At 40.5% G+C, this 18616-nt stretch overlaps 1 protein-coding gene across 2 annotated transcripts in view; it reads right to left on the bottom strand.

The window, feature by feature from the left end:
- The window catches only part of SNX24 (sorting nexin 24), a 162179-nt gene that overhangs the window by 120133 nt on the left and 23430 nt on the right, over positions 1–18616 (bottom strand). The gene's annotated exons all lie outside the window — the stretch shown is intronic.

Genomic DNA, 18616 nt, shown 5'->3' with positions numbered 1-18616 from the left:
AATGCTTATATTAGTAAAAGAAAAAAATTATTCCTCAGGTCTTCACAGGTAAGATTTTATCTTCTTCCAGTTACACTGACACCACACGAAACCCATTTCCACATGGCCTTATAGAACCGAAATTTAAACATATTACTTTCTAATGCATAGAATTGCATTTTCCCTGCTAATTTTTAAAAGGTTTTATATTTCACATTTTAAAAACCGCTTCTACTAAGGCCCTTGTTTTTTTTCTACCTGTGAGTTAATCATTCTTTAAAAAGTTTCCCCTTCCTCTGCTATGAGAATTATCCTCACAAGTGCATATGCTGTCCTGAAGATTAAGAACTCACTGAATTCCTTCATCATGGTAGGAAGCACCCAGCAAACAGTGAAGCTCAAGTAACTGTTGAAGGAATTTTATATTATTCAACAGAGCATAACTAATAGACTATATGCTCAGACTTTTTTCCTGGTGCAGTAGTAAATTTCCATTGACTTCACGATAGTTGAAGAAATAAGTCCACTGAAGCTACTGACACTACAGCCAGCACCAACCCTCCCCTTGGAGCATCTGATGTCGGAACCCTACCAACAGCAAGGGATGTACCACGCTAGCTCCGAAGTCATCATGACCCCTTCCAGGTGGACGCTGACGACTACAGCAGGGAAAGAGCAGAGAAGACCAGGCTCTTTCAGATGAAGCAGAGATCTCATGGTGGAGGTTGGCAGGAGGTGGTGAAAGTTATGCCAACAGGAGTGGCTAAAAGCAAAGTTTTCACATCAAGAAAGAGTTCTCAACAATGTCCAGGACAGCCGCCACCAATAATGCATACACACAGTAAGCCTCTAGCCACCAAATAACACATACACATCCACAAAGGCTGGGAACCACTTACAAGGTTCTTTGCCTCCAATCCTGGACTCTGATTTGGAAACTGCCCTGATCATCACCACATTTGGTCCACCTGCTTGTTAACAAAAACCCCTGTAGACCAACGGTTCTCAAACCTGGCTGTAAATTAGTGATCTGCAGGATGGTTTGAAATTATTAATGTCCAGGCCTCCAAGCTGACCAAGTAGCCCCAAGTTTCTGGGCAGAAAACAGTGTAAACAGACACATCCACGATCATCAAGATTTGACAGATGTTTACATTTTTCCATATTGACTTTGATTTCACTTTAAGAAATAAAATGTTATTGATTCAGCTAAACCCATAGTTAACCTTCACACCACGACCGCCCCCTTCTTTCCCTGGTCTGAGCTCTGCCCATAAATACACAACTGGGAGTGCTGACGGACTGGCCAGAGCCTGACCCTCTGACCCCAGGCACATGGCTAGCTGCACTACACCACCCTGCCTGTAGGAACTTGGGTTTTGATTATTATTTAGAAAGTTATAAATAGAAAGGAATTCTGAGTACGCCCCACAGCGTTTCAATTGCATGTGTATTATGTCTTGCAGCCAATTTTCCCCTTGCCATCAGATAGAATACACCTCCATTTTTACGATGTGTATAAGGGAAAATAAGGTTGAAGGCAATTTAACACTGACTCTGTAGGAGCACATCTATGCCCTAAAGTTTCACACAGGCACACTACTGTGAACCTTCTCTAAGTCACTGTATATGAAGGTAACATCAACTCTCTTCTGAACAGAAAAAAATCACGTAAGTATTTCACCCAACAGATCACAATACACACACACACAGAGCTTTCCAGAACATTTGTATAGTCTCGATTTGTAATTACTAAACTGAAGAGAAGATTCTATGATACTGCTGATCTTTACATCAAAGCCTTGTAAATGAATAAGTGAGCATTTTATTTTCCCCCCAAAGCAACAGAAGACAAAAAGTCAAATACTTTCACTTTTTTTGAAGGGCTCAGCGGAAGAGTGAACCCACAGAAAGTTCCAGATATTTAAAGAATTAAGTCCTACTAATATTATAAGAAACATGATCAGTGAACAGATTTTCCTGTTACAGAAAGATTTAGAAATCTGAAAAGCAGCCTAATAAATATGGAGAGTATCTAAAACTACTTGTTTAAAAAAATCTTCAGGTGAAAATGTGTATGTACTTGTACCCACACAGATTTATTCACTGCCTCTTGATAGGAGATTGCTTTTTTTTTTTTTTTTTTTGCGGTACGCGGGCCTCTCACTGTTGCAGCCTCTCCCGTTGCGGAGCAACAGGCTCCGGACGCGCAGGTTCAGCGGCCATGGCTCACGGGCCCAGCCGCTCCGTGGCATGTGGGATCTTCCCGGACCGGGGCATGAACCCGTGTCCGCTGCATCGGCAGGCGGACTCTCAACCACTGCGCCACCAGGGAAGCCCCAATGTTAGGAGGTTTTTAAAAAATACTCTTATGTTGTTACAACTAAATATTTGGAGTGACAAAATCCTACCCCTTCCGACAAACAGCAGTGAAGTTCTGTATCAGGAGAGTGACATACATCAGGAGAGTGCAAAATGACCAACCTTCTCCATTTAATATGCTAGGTTGTATACTGTCTTCTGCCTCTTGTGAATGCACCCCAAACAAATATTTGTATATGTATCTAAGAGCTCATAGAATAGTAAGATAGGATGGGAAAAGAAACAATGGGATCATGTTTTCTAAAATAGCCTAAGAAGGTAATTTATTTTTAATAAAAATTGGAAAGGGTAACAATATTCTTGCTTACCCTTAGGAGCTCTCTTTTTGAAAAAAACTGTAATGACACTTAATTTTAGAAATTCATTTAATGACAGCTTTGATTTCCATTTAATGCACACAGTGACACCTACTGGCATTACTGATGAGGCAAAGAAGACCAGATGTGAAATTGATGCATAAGCAGAGCCCTTTGAAATACATATGTTCATGCCCCTCATGTTAAATGACACTTCAGTTAAGTACGATATTCTAAAACTCTGTATTGATCTAATGTTAGAAATAAGCTAGAGGAAAGCCCACATTTCTGGCTTTCAATTTTAAATTACTGAGTGCTGTGAGAATGACACACACGGGGTTCTGGAGACTTAAGCGTTCCGTTCACATTTTCCAAAAGCCATAAGCATTTATTTTTGGTGGCTGGAGTTAAACCTCAGACCTCATAAAGTCAATATGTTTGGTTGAGGGCAGTCACATAACGTGATGATTTTTAAAAACTATATAAACCAAGAAAATAGTAGTTGGGAGACTTAGCTGCTTTATAAACAAGCTGTGGGCTATTATAAATAAACTGTGTCCTATTATAAATAAGCTGTGGTCTATCACAGAAACAAGGCAAGACTTATAAGACTTTTTTTTTTTCCGATTGTGTATGTGCTAATGTTGAATCTGGCCATAGGGAGAGAAATAAACTCTAGACGAAGCAGGTGGGAAAAATATGGGCAAGTGAATAGAGCATCCATGAGAAATCTGGTAAACTACAGGTGGTCTAACTTTAAAATAGAAACGGAAGGGTTGGTACAGGACAGGAGGTTTCCAAGATGATAGGAATGGTGGCTGGCTGCCATGGAGGCCACCAAAGTATGAGAGCAGACGAGCCCTTGCCAGCCGCAACTGAAATAGCATCAGTCAGGCAGAACCAGACAGAATGCCACGAATATGTGCCTGGTAAATTCTGACTATGAAGTCAACTTGTTGACTGAATGTATCTTAAGAAAAGGATATGCATCTCACATACCAACTCAGATCACTGAGGATGGCTACACTGTAGTGCTAAGGTTTCCAAGGCTGAGTCAACAGAAAAGAGCACGGGGATCGATTAGCAATGTCTGCCATGGAAAAGGAGGAGGAAAATTACAACGCATGTGCCAAAGATCTGCTACCTCGTTATCCTAAGATTTCAAAAAACTCTGCTTCATAACTTCATCCACTTCTATCCTGCTGCACTTTTTTGCTTGTATATTTGGTCTCTGCCTTTGTTTCCAAGTGAAATTTATTTTGAAAACAGCCCTATCTTGGCTCAAATGAGGAGAAGAGGAGGTTTTCTTTGGCTAGCTGGAAAAAACATGGGGAAGGTGGCAGGGACAACTGATGAAGCAGAGCACTGACCTGGAAAGGGCGTAACTGCTGGCACTCATGGAACACACTATGCAGAGGTCTCCCCTGACAGGGGTGACAGCTGATCCACCAGCTGAGGGTCTTTAACACAAAGAACACAGCCCAGGCTCTGTGTCAAGTCACGAGGACACCAGGGTGCCTACACCCTTGGCCCAAGATGTGGGATGCAAGAGGGTGTGAATTATCTCAGCGGGGCTGATGCTTAAATCCAAACAACAATGAACTCTCTTCTCCACCAGTAAATTATGTGACCTTTAAACCAGCCTATCATGTATTACATTAGTTAGAGATGATATCATGTTAAAATTAGATGTGTTTTACCTAAAATTAATACAAATGGAATAACTTTATCATGAACAAGTTAATGGCTAGACCCATCCCCTAGGTTTATTTCCTCCTCTATACTTTTCTGTCTTATAACTTTTCTATTACAGATATATATTACTTTCTTTTAAAGTATTTTAAAAACAAAAGATCTCTATTTCTTCCACAACTGTTAAAAACTGTATATCTCTAAGCTTTTCGTAGGTTTGGGAAGCGGGGGTGTTGGCCTAATTAAAATAAAATGGCAACTATCTCTGAAACAACTTAACAAAACTTACAAAACTGTCCTTTAAATATAGGGAATATTTATTTGAAACTCTCTCTAAAAATTAATTCCTATAGGTTTTAGGGTTTGACCATGGCAGAATGAATGTCAAGGTGGGAAGAGGCAATGGGCAGTTACAAGGGTAGGACAAATCTACACAATAAGGAAGGAGAACTCAGAAAGAGAGAGGCCAAATACTGCTCATAGTCGACTAGAAAACTGTAACCATGTCCATGTGCTCGATTCCTAGGTTCCCTGAGCCAAGATGTAGAGTCCAGGTACAACCACAAACCAACAACCAAAATGGTAATCATCACATATGGGTAACTCACTGCATGTAATTTACAACGAATGTAGCAATGCCAACATATTCAGACTACCTGTCTACATGTACATTAAATATTCTGTAATACCATGCAATTACCGCATGAGACTAAAAAGGAATTTGGATCCATGAATTTGGATTAAATACGTGATTCTAAAGACAGTATTTTAAAGTCAAACAAATTCTCTGAAAACCAAGGCAACAAGTCCCCCCAAACCATGAATGGTTTGTGCAACCATATGTGTTTTTACTATGCAGGAATGAAAGTTAGATATAAGGTTTTTAAAAAAGATAAAATAAATAAGAGAGTTCCCATTTTGGCTGAATAATACCAATAAGAGAAAAATTTCCCTAACTATATTTTACTTTTAGAAACTGCGGCTAAACTAAAACGATTTCATGAAACCTAGCACTTGTAGCTCAATAAAATTACTTAATGTTGATTTACTGAAGAGTATTTATCTTACCTTAAAAGGTTTCCTTTTATTTTTACTTGGAAGCTAGACAACAGCATAATATGTGCTCCCACATATTTGTCTCATGTTGTTTCTATGAGAATGTGCAGTCAGATAACTAAAAATTACTGAGAATATCTAGATTATATTAAACTACTAGATACCGGGCCATTTCTCTTCCTAGCCCACTTCTAAAAACATCCCTCCACTGGACTATAACACTTCAAGGGCAGAAAACAAACCTTATTTTTCACTATATCACAAAGCAGAACTAAAAGAATGCTGTGTCCATAGCAGTTGCTCATTAAAAAATTGCTGCAAAAGTATTATTTGTAAGAGCAAAATAATGAAAACCCAAATGCCCATCCATAGGAGACTAGCCACACAATGAAGTACCATGTAGCCATTACAAACAAGGAGGATTCTTATGAACTCATACAGAGCACTTTCTAGGATATACTGACTGAAAAAAAACATCAAGGAAGAAAGATTACATATAGTATGTTAATTGTTATGAAAGGGAAAATAAGGAATGAAGATATAATAAGAGATGGAGATATATTAGGTTAAGAGAGAGACAGAGAGAGAGAGAGAGAGAGTGTGTGTGTGTGTGTGTGTGTGTACAGAAAAGAAACACAAGAAGTATAAACCAGAACCTAATAACACTGGTTACCTATAGACATGTGCATAGAAGGCAAGGAGAGCGAGACTTTTCCAAAAATACCTTTGTATATAGTTTCGAACCAAATAAGTTGTTCTATGTATTAATAAATTTAAACAAAAAAGATGGAAAAACCCATAAATTGAATATAAACAGAGAAAATAACCTAACTGTACATTAAATTTTTTTACATAACAATATAGAGTAAATAATGCAGGTAAATTTTGAACATAGTATTCTAACTACACAAACATAATGGGACATATTTTAATATAAAAAGGATTGCATAAAGGTCTTAAATTTTATTTGGTAGGCTTCGTGTTAGAATAATTTGGGGCTTGAAATGCTGGAATTTTTATGCATGAAGAAAAAGGAGATACATGAAATGTAGTCATAATTTAAAATGGGTATATACTCATACTCATATGAGTATGATATATAGTATATATTCAGATATATACACACATATATGCCTATTATAATAAGTATATATGTAATATATTTCATAGTTGTAGCAACTGAGAGGGTCTGGTAGCAATGATAAACCAGAGGACACTTAGCATCCATCTTAGTTTCTAGATGCTATTCCCCACTAAAAAGAAGCAGGCATCCATGGGAAAAGTCTCAAATTGGGCAAGTCCACAGTGAACCTTCATATCTTGTTGGACAGAAAGAAACAGTGATCAAAGACAAATGTGGTCATGTCAAAAGGACACGAGTCAAATTGAATGAGATCCCATGGGACAAATTTGGGATAATTTGGGCATTAAAAAGAATAATGACAACACTAGAAAAAACTTATACTTAAAAAAAATATCCATGAGTCTATAGAGATATGAGGGGAGAACAAGGAAGGGGAGAAGCTCCTCTTCACAGAAGAATGCCAGTTAATAAACGTGGAAGAAATGATGGAATTAGAAAAATCATCATTTTGCAACTATCAATTTAATAGCTTAACCAGGCCAAAGATCATTATTCCTGTTAACCACTGGGTCAAAGGAGTGAAATGTTGTAATTTAGGGGTGAAAGTAAGTGTGCAAATTATTTTCAAAGGATTCACCCAAAATAAAAAAATAAATATGTGTGTGTGTGTTTCTGTGTGAGTATGTGTGAGACAGAGAGAGAGAACAAAGCAAAGGTGGCAAAACGTTAACAACTGGTGAATCTGAGTGAATATAAGTACTCTTTGTACTGTGCTATCAATATTTTTTCAAAATTAAACATTGGGGGAAAAAATAAAAAGAAATAGGTTTGCTACATGGACTACTCCATTGTTTGTAGGTGCTAACTATGTTATAAAGACATATGCCTTTGACCTCACAACACTCATATTCTTAAACTTACAATTCCTATTTCACTGACAGAAGCATCGTTTTGGTCACTAGATGGTCTCCAACATACATACATACTTTGTTCTTATGTGTTTGCTCATAAGTCAATATCTACTACTGACGACACATTTCTTCACAGAAACATTAACTTTCCTAGCCAGCCCCTAAAATATATTCAAAGAATAATATAGCTGAATATAATAACAAGAGTTTGAAAAAAAATCAGTCTATATGTAAATAAATCAGACCAAAGCCAATTTAATTTTTAATAAGACTTGAAGATCTAGTAATATTTCTCCAAAATAATGAGAGGCCTTTTTGGGGAGGATGCATTATTGCTGAAATACCAATAAGTGTGGGAGGAGACAAATGAAAATCTGAGGTAATGCAAAACTTATACTTTTAAAAAATAGATTGTAGGGCTTCCCTGGTGGCGCAGTGGTTGAGAGTCCGCCTGCCGATGCAGGGGACACAGGTTCGTGCCCCGGTCCGGGAAGATCCCACGTGCCGCGGAGCGGCTGGGCCCGTGAGCCATGGTCACTGAGCCTGCGCGTCCGGAGCCTGTGCTCCGCAACGGGAGAGGCCACAACAGTGAGAGGCCCGCGTACCGCAAAAAAAAAAAAAGATTTGATACATAAATCCTCAATTTGGAAAAACAATTTGCAAAATAATAAGTATGTTATCATTCCACTTCTGTCTGAAGGGGGATATACCAAACTACTACCGATCAGAGATCAGAGAAAGGGAGGAAAAGAGGCTTTTAGCTTTTATTTCACACCCTTCTGTATTATTTAAATTTTATTTAAAATTCTTGCAGGAAGTTATTGAAGGGATGAAAGTTTTAACTATAATTGTTTTTGAATAGGTATAAGAAAAGATTATGATTAAACTTATGGCATATCTAGGGCTCATTTCCTTAAAAATAATCAATTATAGTCAAAGAAAGGATAACATTGGGGACTTAATGGTCCAGACAGGGCTCTAAGTCCACGCTTTTAAAAGCCACTCTAAAGGGAAACCTCTTCCTTATAAGAGAAGGAATGATGGCGTTAGAAAATTTCCATTTTGCCAACAACACAGTAAAAACTTATTCAGGCAGGAATCATCAATGGATGCTGAACCAGGGAGGAACCATTTGATAAGGAAGAGAACATTTATATAATTGTAAAATGTCTCTCCAAATGTTACTTATTAATTACAAAAGGAAAAATAGTAAATATACAACAGTGAAAACCAACAAAACCTAACCAAGTGCTCAAAACTAGCATCACCAATTAGGGGCAAACAAATAACATGTGCCTCTGGATAGGATACCCTAACAAGGACATAGTAACATTAATGGAGATTTCCAGCTCCAAATCCGTGACCTGAGTCTACCCAGCAGGAGCCATCAGACAAAGCTAAATTGAAGGACAGTCTATTTTGACCTGTCTTTTATAAAAATGACAATGTCATGGAAGACAAAGAGAGACTGAGAGAGAGTTCCAGATTAAAGGGGACTAAAAAGACATGACAACTAAACGTAATGCTTATCTGGATACTGTACCAGGAGAAAAAAAAAATGCTCTAAAGGATATTATTGAGACAACTGACAAATTTGTGATACAGACTACAAAATAATCCTGGGTCAATGTTAAATTTCCTGATTTGACAATTTCACTGTGGTTACGTTAAGAGAATATCCCTATTTTAGGACACACAGATTGAAATAATGAGGAGTAAAGAGGTATAATATACACAACCTACTCTCAAAGGGTTCAGAAAAAGATTACATATATAAAAAGAGGGATGTAGGGAAGAGAATGATAAAGCAAAAGTGGTAAAGCTTTAAAAATTGATGAATCTGGGCTTCCCTGGTGGTGCAATGGTTGAGAGTCCGCCTGCCGATGCAGGGGACACGGGTTCGTGCCCCAGTCCGGGAAGATCCCACATGCCGCGGAGCGGCTGGGCCCGTGAGCCATGGCCACTGAGCCTGCATGTCTGGAGCCTGTGCTCCGCAACGGGAGAGGCCACAACAGTGAGAGGCCCGCATACCGCAAAAACAGAAAAACAAAAACAAACAAAAAAAAAATTGATGAATCTGGTTAGAAAGAAATGAGAATTCTTTGTACTATTCTTGCAACTTTTTTGTACATTTGAAATTATTTCAAGATAAAGTTTAAAATATATTCTCTCTGGCCCCATTACCTCTATGACCTGCCCTCTCTCTGTTTAATAAGCTGGTCTGATTGAATAACAGGTATCAAGGAGTGGGGGGGTGGGTAGGGCTATGAGGGTACCAAGAGTGGAGAGCACCTCTGCTGAGGGGTCTGTGTTCAATCTCACCTGCCGACTCTTCTGTCAGAACCTTTCTCTTAATCCTCACCTGACATACTTTACAGTCTCTCTTGCTTATTCTGCATTATTAAAGTTTAAGATGAGTCAAGTGCAGTTGGGGCTATAATAATTGAGCGCAGACTTTACTGAGAGAAATGGATTGTCTGACATATGTTTTGTCAGATAAAGAAACAACTGAGGGTCATTCAATATAACAATAATAAGTAGAGAGATGATCCATAATTCATATCAGACCAACTTATTCCTATAGGAACCCAAGGAAAAGTTAGAAAATGTGTTTCATGTCTGAGACTTCCAAATTCTAATTTCATAAGTTAAAATGGACACATATATTCAACTGAATAAAGCAAACAGTGTCATTAACCCTCTGACACTGTCTGCTTCCTCTATACAACCAATGAGATTACCACAAAAATATTTATCAGTCTATCCAAGCAAAGTTCTAACATAAGAATCAGTGATGTGACAATCTTGGGTAATGCATTTCTGACAGTTCTGAAAGCCTACTGGATGCATTAACCCTTTAACGTAATGCGCAAACATTAATAGAAGTTCAGAGAGTTATGACAAAAGTGAACCATCTCTAAAGCAACCAATTAATCACATTAGTTTGAAATTTGAAAAGAAAAAAATACAATATTCAGGAAGATATGCCATCTGTTCATTTCAAGACATCAAGAGATTTAGCTAGATACGAACTATATATGAACAAATACAGAAAGATGCTATTACATTAATAAGACTGCTTAACGAAAAAGGAAATCAAATATACAGAAATACAACTTAAAGAGCTGTTTCATCTTTGGCAAGAAGGTAGTCTGGAATTGTGATTTGGAGTAAGTGATTTCTCAGCCTTTCTTGGGGTCACAGATGTGAAAATCTGCAGACCTCCCTGGAAACATACATACACATAACATGCAAGATTTTACAGGCAGTTCCAAGATGAGGAAATTGTGTTGAGGGACAGTTACCTCCTACCTTCTGAAACACAGATGAGCCAGTTAACTGACACTGACCAAACATTGGTAGCCCAGCTGACTCCCCCTCTTGCCTCGACACTCCTTGCTCTGTACTCCATCTCTCCTTCTCTGCTCCCCTGTCCTTTGCTCTGCCCCATCCATTCCTACACTCCACTCCCCTGTCTCTGTGCCCAGCCGGCCCCAATTCCTCACCCATTCCCATTTCTCCCTCATCCTTCCCATCCCCATTGCCTTAACTGGTCCAGATATGGAAATAAATTATACTTTTGAGTGATTTAACTAAAGTTTTATGTTATTCATAATTTTAAAAGCCAGTGAGCTGAAAATTTTACATTTACAGACAGAAGATTGAGAGATTGGGAGGGGGAAAAAAGAAAAAGAGATGAAGGGAGGGAAAAACAGTGTTTCCCAAGAAAAAAAAAAAGTTGTTTTATATCGGGCTGTTACTTTTTGTCTTTGTATTTTTTCCCCACAGGTCCATACTAGGAAAAAGCGCCGCCCTCCGCCCCCGCCTGTGACAATCAGGAGGGTTTGGGAACACAGAGAGCCCTGAGCACCCACAGTGGGACCAGAACATAGGGCCTACAGATGAGGGCAGGAGATTCTTCCACACTGGGCCAGGGTCAGGGCCAGGAGGCCAGACACCGAGGGGCAGGCTCTAGAACCAGGACCTGGCAGATGCTGAGATGGTACTAAGTCCAGCCTCCAGGAATCGGCAGGTGCATTTTAGACACCTTTCCAGGTAGCTAGCACTGTCCATGGCTCTGCCATATACTCTAAATCATGACAGGATGACACTACAGGACAAAGGCGAACCGACAGGGGATTATGTGAGGAGAGGAGGGAGACCAAGTTCAGCCACACTCAGCCACAGTTTGTCGACAAAATTCATAATCCCTCTATTGTGGAAATTATTTGCAGGAGAGTTATTTCACAATTAGACAAATTTTTCACGCTCTTAAGGCAAAAGTCCACAGAGGCACCGCTATCCATCTTTCATTTATTGTATGTTCCCTCCATGTCAGGCACCATATAGAGGTATAGGTAGAGATATTTATATTTCTACGTATTCATAACTTAATGTCATCCTCAAAATAACCATATGACGTAGTTATATAAGCCCCACTCTGTAGATGAGAAATCTGAAGTCTAGCACAAATCACCCAAAGTCAAACACACTAAGTCAGAAGATGGAATCTGAGTACAGCTCTGTCTCTCTGACTCGGAAGCCTGTGCTCTAAGCCTGAGTTTCTCAGCTTCTCAAACTTTCCTGTGCAGGTGCATCTCCTGGGGATCTTGTGAGAATGCAGAGTGATCCCCGTAGGTCTGGGGTGGGTCCTGAGAGTCTGCATTTCTAACAAACACCCACCAGGGCTGCTGCTCCGTGGACAACATATCGAGTAGCAAGGGGCTAAATAAACTATTACATTTACTAGACTCATTCCATACTTACAGCTGTGACTTCTAAAATGTGACACTGCTGCCAGAAATACACTTCTAAAGAGTTAACTACTTTAAAGATAAAAACAAGCAATGTGTTTTACAGCTATTAAACTGTGCAGGGATTTTTATTTTATAATTCAGAAAACACACGCTTGTAACCTAAAACCAATTTTTAATGAAATAAAATGCATCTCCAATTTTTTCTGCATGCAATCCTGTTGTTTACAGCCAGAAGAATCTCTTCAGTGTCCTATGCCCAAACCAGATGCATCCCGCGTTTCTACCGGGAAGCCATCAGAATCTATTAAAATTACTGTACGCTGATAGCAGCAGGGACATGACAAATCGCAGGCCAAGAGTCAGATACCACAGAATGTATTTCAGGGCTTTGGGGGCAGGCCCATTTGCAACCAAATGATATTGTGTGAGGCTGGCATGCTCAGTGCATGACAAACTGATGCAATTTCAGTGCTGTCTGCGGGCCAGGGGAGATTTCTCTGATGCTGGTTGTGGTTAGTTTACAGAATTGTGCAGAGTTCCCAGATTTGAATCACTTGGGGCCTGAAAGGGCTTCACTTGACAAGCTACAAATAATTACACTCTACTCTTTCCATTGTATTCTATTATTTTGCCCCCCTTATCTCCAGGATTTGAGCTTTTGTGAACAAGCAAGGTCGGCTTCTATTTTGACCACAACACAAAACATTGTTCTTTTCTGATATGATAAATAAAACAAGGCCCTGCAGACTAAACATTTTTATCAGGCCCATTTTCCACTTTTATAGGCAAAAGTCAACTTTGAGCTCAGTTAGAAAGGGTGAGCTGGACAAAGCAGGCAGGCAGGTTCCTGCAGTCCTCACTTAAGGATGTGCTCTCGCTATCTGGTTATTGCAAAACCTCATTTGAAAAATGGGATATTGACTGACAGATAAAGGGCACATGGGCAGTGGCTCTTAACAAGGTTTCTACTTCCCTTGTTCCCCTCCCTCTCATCTCCAGCTCCATCCTAACAGCTCTCATTCAGATATTCATAATGAAAAAGTTTTCCCAACACGGGATGCATGCAATTAGAACCAAGCTGTCTTATGTCAGTGCACTGCTCAGAAACACCAGAGACTCCAAACTCAAGTTTGTTATTGAAGAAAGCAACTTGTGGAAGATTTTAAAGAGCATATCACCCAACTTCAGGTGGCTCCTAAGGATAATATATTGATTATTGCTCCATGTATTTTAATTGAGTAAATGTGAAGCTTTATGCTTTCATACTTTTCCAAAGAAAAACACAAGATTTTTTGTTTAAACTCCAATGTCAAGTAACATTTCATAAAGTTCTGGTCTCCAGAAAAGTTAAAAAAAAATCTATAATGATGATTAAGACTGACTCAAATAAAGTAATCTAAACATCCCCTTTTAAAACTGTTAAGCCTTGAGTATAGATCAACCCTCCAGACTTAATTTTTGCAACAACACTATGACGTGCCTATAGAATTTCATATAATAAAAACTGGTCATTACTATCCCCATTTTAGAGATCAGGAAACTGAGGCATGGAAAAGTAAAGTAACTTGCTCAGTGAGTCACAGCTACTAAGTGGTAGCAACTGGGAACTGAGCCCAAAGAGTGACTTGAGCTGCCTTGAATACGGCTTCCTAGTTCCACAATTCCATCTACCTAAGGCCAGGTGGAACACAAGCCCAACATATCTCATCTAAGCAGAAACCAAGAGCCTGGAGAGTATTCAGGTTGACAGTAGAGAAAAAGAATAGTGAGATTAAATTCTCATCAGTAGCTAAAGGATCTAAAACATAAAATTTCAGCTCCCCAAAGTGGATACCTTGATCCTGCCTCAGTACATGACTTGCTGTAAACTGGACCCCTCCTACTCTTCAAATCTGGCTTGTCTAATATGGCAACACTCACCACAAACCACTATTGGGCATTTGAAATGCGGCTAGCCCGAAGGGAGGTGTCCTCTACATGTAAAACACACCCAATTTCAAAAGCTACTACAGGGCTTCCCTGGTGGCGCGGTGGTTGAGAGTCCGCCTGCCGATGCAGCGGACACGGGTTCGTGCCCCGGTCGGGAAGATCCCACATGCCGTGGAGTGGCTGGGCCCATGAGCCATGGCCGCTGAGCCTGCACGTCCGGAGCCTGTGCTCCACAACGGGAGAGGCCACAACAGTGAGAGGCCCGCGTACCGCAAAAAAAAAAAAAAAAAAGCTACTACAAAAAATATAAAATATTCATCATTTTATATGGATGACAAGTTAAATAATATGTTGGATTTATTGGGCTAAATAAAATATATTACAATTCATTTCATCTGTTTCTTTTTACTTTTTAAAATATGGCTACTAGAAATATGTGGCTCGCTTTATATTTCCATTAGATGATGTGCTCTAAACTCACCCCTTAATCCCAAAGTTTGTATGGCTGAGTCATTGGCACAAGCCGGTTACCTGACAAGAAAAGCAACTCCAAGAACAGAAGTCTGCCTCGCAGAAGCCTCTTTTCCACTTACACTCCTTCTCCCTTCAGATTCCTCAGGCTCTCACACCACTGTCCCCTCCCCTTGACCTTAAAATACTCACTGCCAGTGTTCTGATTTAGAAAGAGCCTTTACCTGACCCTGCTTTTCTTCTTGCTGCTGTGCTTTCTTTCCCTCCTTTCACTGTCAAAGCACCTGAAAGGGTCCACACTCCATTTTCCTCACTCTCTCCAACTTCCCTAATTCACTGCAATCTGACTTCCATCCCCCCCACTGAAACTGCTCCTCAAAGGTCCACATCCTCACCTCTTCCTCCTGACCCCTCTGTTCTCTCTAGAACAGCTGCTGGGCCCCTAACCACACAGTGGGCCTCGCCTACCCATGTGCTTCACCTGGACTGATGACCAACCAGGTACTTGGAAGACAGGGACAAAACCTATGTATCGAGCTCTGTCGACCTTTGCCCCAATTCTATGCTGAATTCTCTGCTGCAGCCCCTTCATGAATGTGCATGAACCCTTAGCTTAAAACTTCCCCAGTTTTGCTGTTAGGGGAGACACTGCTTTGGGAAAGATCCCGGGTGTTCTCTTTACTTGCTGCAAATATTCATCCTTCCTTCTCCCCGATCCTTGGTTTGGATGTATCTTTTGGCTCAATACCCACCAAGACGCAAACCCAGTTTTCAGGTAACAGACCCCTCCCCTTGCCTCTCCTGTCCAGAATCACCCTGTGTCTCAAGCATCATCTGAACAGTGAACATGAAGACACAGTCAAAGGAATAAGAAGCAAACTCTTGGGCAAAGGTGAAAATCTTGTCATTGGCTACTAGGAGGAAGTGAAACTGGAATTGGTTCAGAAACGGAAAACACAAGCTAACCAACTGGGGGTGGGAGAGCAGGATAGGTTTCCTGCAGGCAGAAGAACATGAGATTCGGAGGCATGAGAAGCCCAGGGCCTCCAGCAACTGAGCTATGGGGGAGCAGTTCAGGCATGTAGGGCAGAAAGTGGCAAGTGAAGAGATCAGAGGTGGAGGACTAAATTTTATTTTATTTATTTATTTAATTTTAACATCTTTATTGGAGTATAATTGCTTTTACATTATTGTGTTAGTTGCTGCTGTATAACAAAGTGAATCAGCTATATGTATACATATATCCCCATATCTCCTCCCTCTTGCGTCTCCCTCCCACCCTCCCTATCCCACCCCTCTAGGTGGACACAAAGCACCGAGCTGATCTCCCTGTGCTATGCGGCTGCTTCCCACTAGCTAGCTATTTTACATTTGGTAGTGTATATATGTCCATGCCAATTTTTTATTTACCTTTTTTAGCTACCAATTCTAGACAGTTTCTAAAGCCCACTGTTCTGGAATCCCTCATACCCACCCTATGGCACTGTCCCTTCATCCTGCCACTTCTCCATCCCCCTACCCTAGCCTGGTCCACGGCAATGGTCTCATTGCTGACTCCAATCAACCCCCTTTGGAAACATTCTGTACATCAAGGTAAGTTTAATCAACATGACGTCCTCATTTTCATGTCACTTGGCTGTTCAGAAATACGCTCTGCAGCCCTGTTTACCTCTGCACAAAGTTATCCGATTTCAAAGTTTCCGATCCCATCCTTACCCTGCTGCTGGTGACAGGCATTCTCTCCTCTCCACCACCCCCCCGCCAAAGCAACTCAGACATGCCACCTTCTAGAATGTGCCCTCCTCTCCCCAATCCCCGTCAAAAGTGGAATGAACTCTGACACTTCAACGACGGTGGCTGCCACCCTCCAGGAGAAACAGAGAAAAGGCAGTCCTCCACAGGGACCTCTGCCACCTGGCTCTGCCCCATGTACCCAGAATACTTCACCCTCCACCTACCACTACCTCCTGCACACTGGACACTGCTCTCTTCCCATCCCCCATCACATAATGTTCATTTACATGTTTTTACCTTTTGGGGGGTTGGGGTTCCTTCACAAAAAGCTTACCCTTTCCATCTGCTTATCTAGATCCTACCTATGCTTCAAAACACAGCTGAAGCCATTTCTTGTAGGAAGTCTTCCCGGTACTTTACTCCTCACTGATGTCATTCTCAAAACGTCCATTCAATACAACTTGCTATTTTTCTACCTGTTACCATAAAGCATTCATTACTGCTTCATGGGTGCTGTGTCATTTGTGTAGAACTAAACTGCAAACTCCTTGAGGGCTGGAATCATGCATTGTCGTTGTCGATTGCCCGTAGCTGGCAACAAGCAGGGATTCGAAGACTAGATTTACTAAGTTACACAGATTAGTTCTGCTACTTTATAACAGATAAATGCTTTCCTGCCTTTGTATGCTAAGACTAAGAGCACAGAGGTTAAATGGCAGTGATCTTTAATAATCTCCATCTATCCTTCATGGAACTATCCCTGAAAATTAACTATCTTACAATGTTACAGATATATTAACTAAGCAGTTGATCAGTTCAAAATATGTTAAGGGGCTTTCAAAGACTAATATTTCTTTATTTTTATAAACTGACACTATGATAAATGGCCAATGAAAATGAATACATTACTAACATAGAGGAAATGTTGTTTTTTAAAAACTCTCCAAATCTAAAAAACTGGAAAATAAACATATACTTTGAAAATGACAGTATTGTAGTCAACTTAAGAATCCAGGGCCTACCCACATTCATTTAAGAACAATCTGTACAGCACCTGAAGAACATCAGTGGAACTGTTTATAAAGGTTTAAATATAAAATCGTGCACAAGAAATTCAGGAGGAAAGATCACAACTCGACAGTTCTCCATCATGCCAGGAGGCGCTCCTGCATAGACCCAGGGCAGGCAAAGGAAGCAAACACTGGATAAATCAAACAAAAGAAGTACTTAGTCTAGCTTTTGCATATCTAACGTTAAAACACACACACAAGATTTTAAATCACTTTTCACCATTATTATTTAATAAGCCAGGTCCTGGAACTTTTGGTTCTGTACCCATTTTCAATATATATTTTAACTCTGCACATTACTGGACATTCAAGCTTACAAAACACTTCCTTCAATTACCAAAACTCACTCTCCCATGGGCTATCCTTTGTACTGAGTTTCTGTTTCAAGTTTCTCTCCAGGGTTTAATAACGATACTGGAAAACTCTTTTTGGTTTGCTAAATCAACCCCCAATGAACCGGGTGCATGGCTTCCAACTCTGACCTCCAAATCCCAGGAACATTCCAAAAGGTACTAGCATGATGCCCCTCCACCAGGACCACTTGGGCAGCAACACCACCAGAGCCCTTCGGATCCAACTGGTTCAGGGGGAATCCTGGTCACTGGAGCTGCTGGCACTTTGGTCCCATCAAGAATAACTCTGCACACCGCACCTCTCACCGCACCAGAATCACAGCCGGCTTCATTACAATCTCTGGACAGAAGGCTTACGACATGCAATCTACCTGGCAGGCTAAACAGCTTCCTCCTGTGCAGTGTCGACTCCAAGAGACTTCGGACCCCTGGGCAGGTGGCACTGAGCAGGAGAGCAGGGATGCCCAGGCCAGAGGTAGAGAAGACATGAGAAAAGGTAAAACATGTGCTTCTCACGTGCTGCCGCAATAAAGAAATCTATCATTCTCCTCCTGTTTTTTAGATCCAGGATAGTAACAGCAACTATTTTTTAGTGTATGTCCAACACCATAGTATGTGCTTTTCATTTGTTATCTCAGTTACATGTTTATCTTCACAACTCTCAGTGCCAGCATTCCCCCAGCCTTACAAACGAAGAGACTGAGTCATTAGGACACCTGTCCAGGTGAGAACCCAGGTCTGGCTTACCTTCAAGCCCAGACACTTTCCGCCCTGCTGCACTCCCCCTAGACTGCATATGCCTCAAGCAAATGATGGCAAAATATTAAAAGAAGACTTCTTTAGAAGTGCATATTTGCACGGGCAATCCATAAGACTCATCTACTTTTTCCCCATAAAAATGA

Source organism: Pseudorca crassidens, chromosome 3, assembly GCF_039906515.1.
Source record: "Pseudorca crassidens isolate mPseCra1 chromosome 3, mPseCra1.hap1, whole genome shotgun sequence".
Taxonomy (NCBI): Eukaryota; Metazoa; Chordata; class Mammalia; order Artiodactyla; family Delphinidae; genus Pseudorca; species Pseudorca crassidens.
This window is presented reverse-complemented; position numbering and strand designations above follow the sequence as displayed.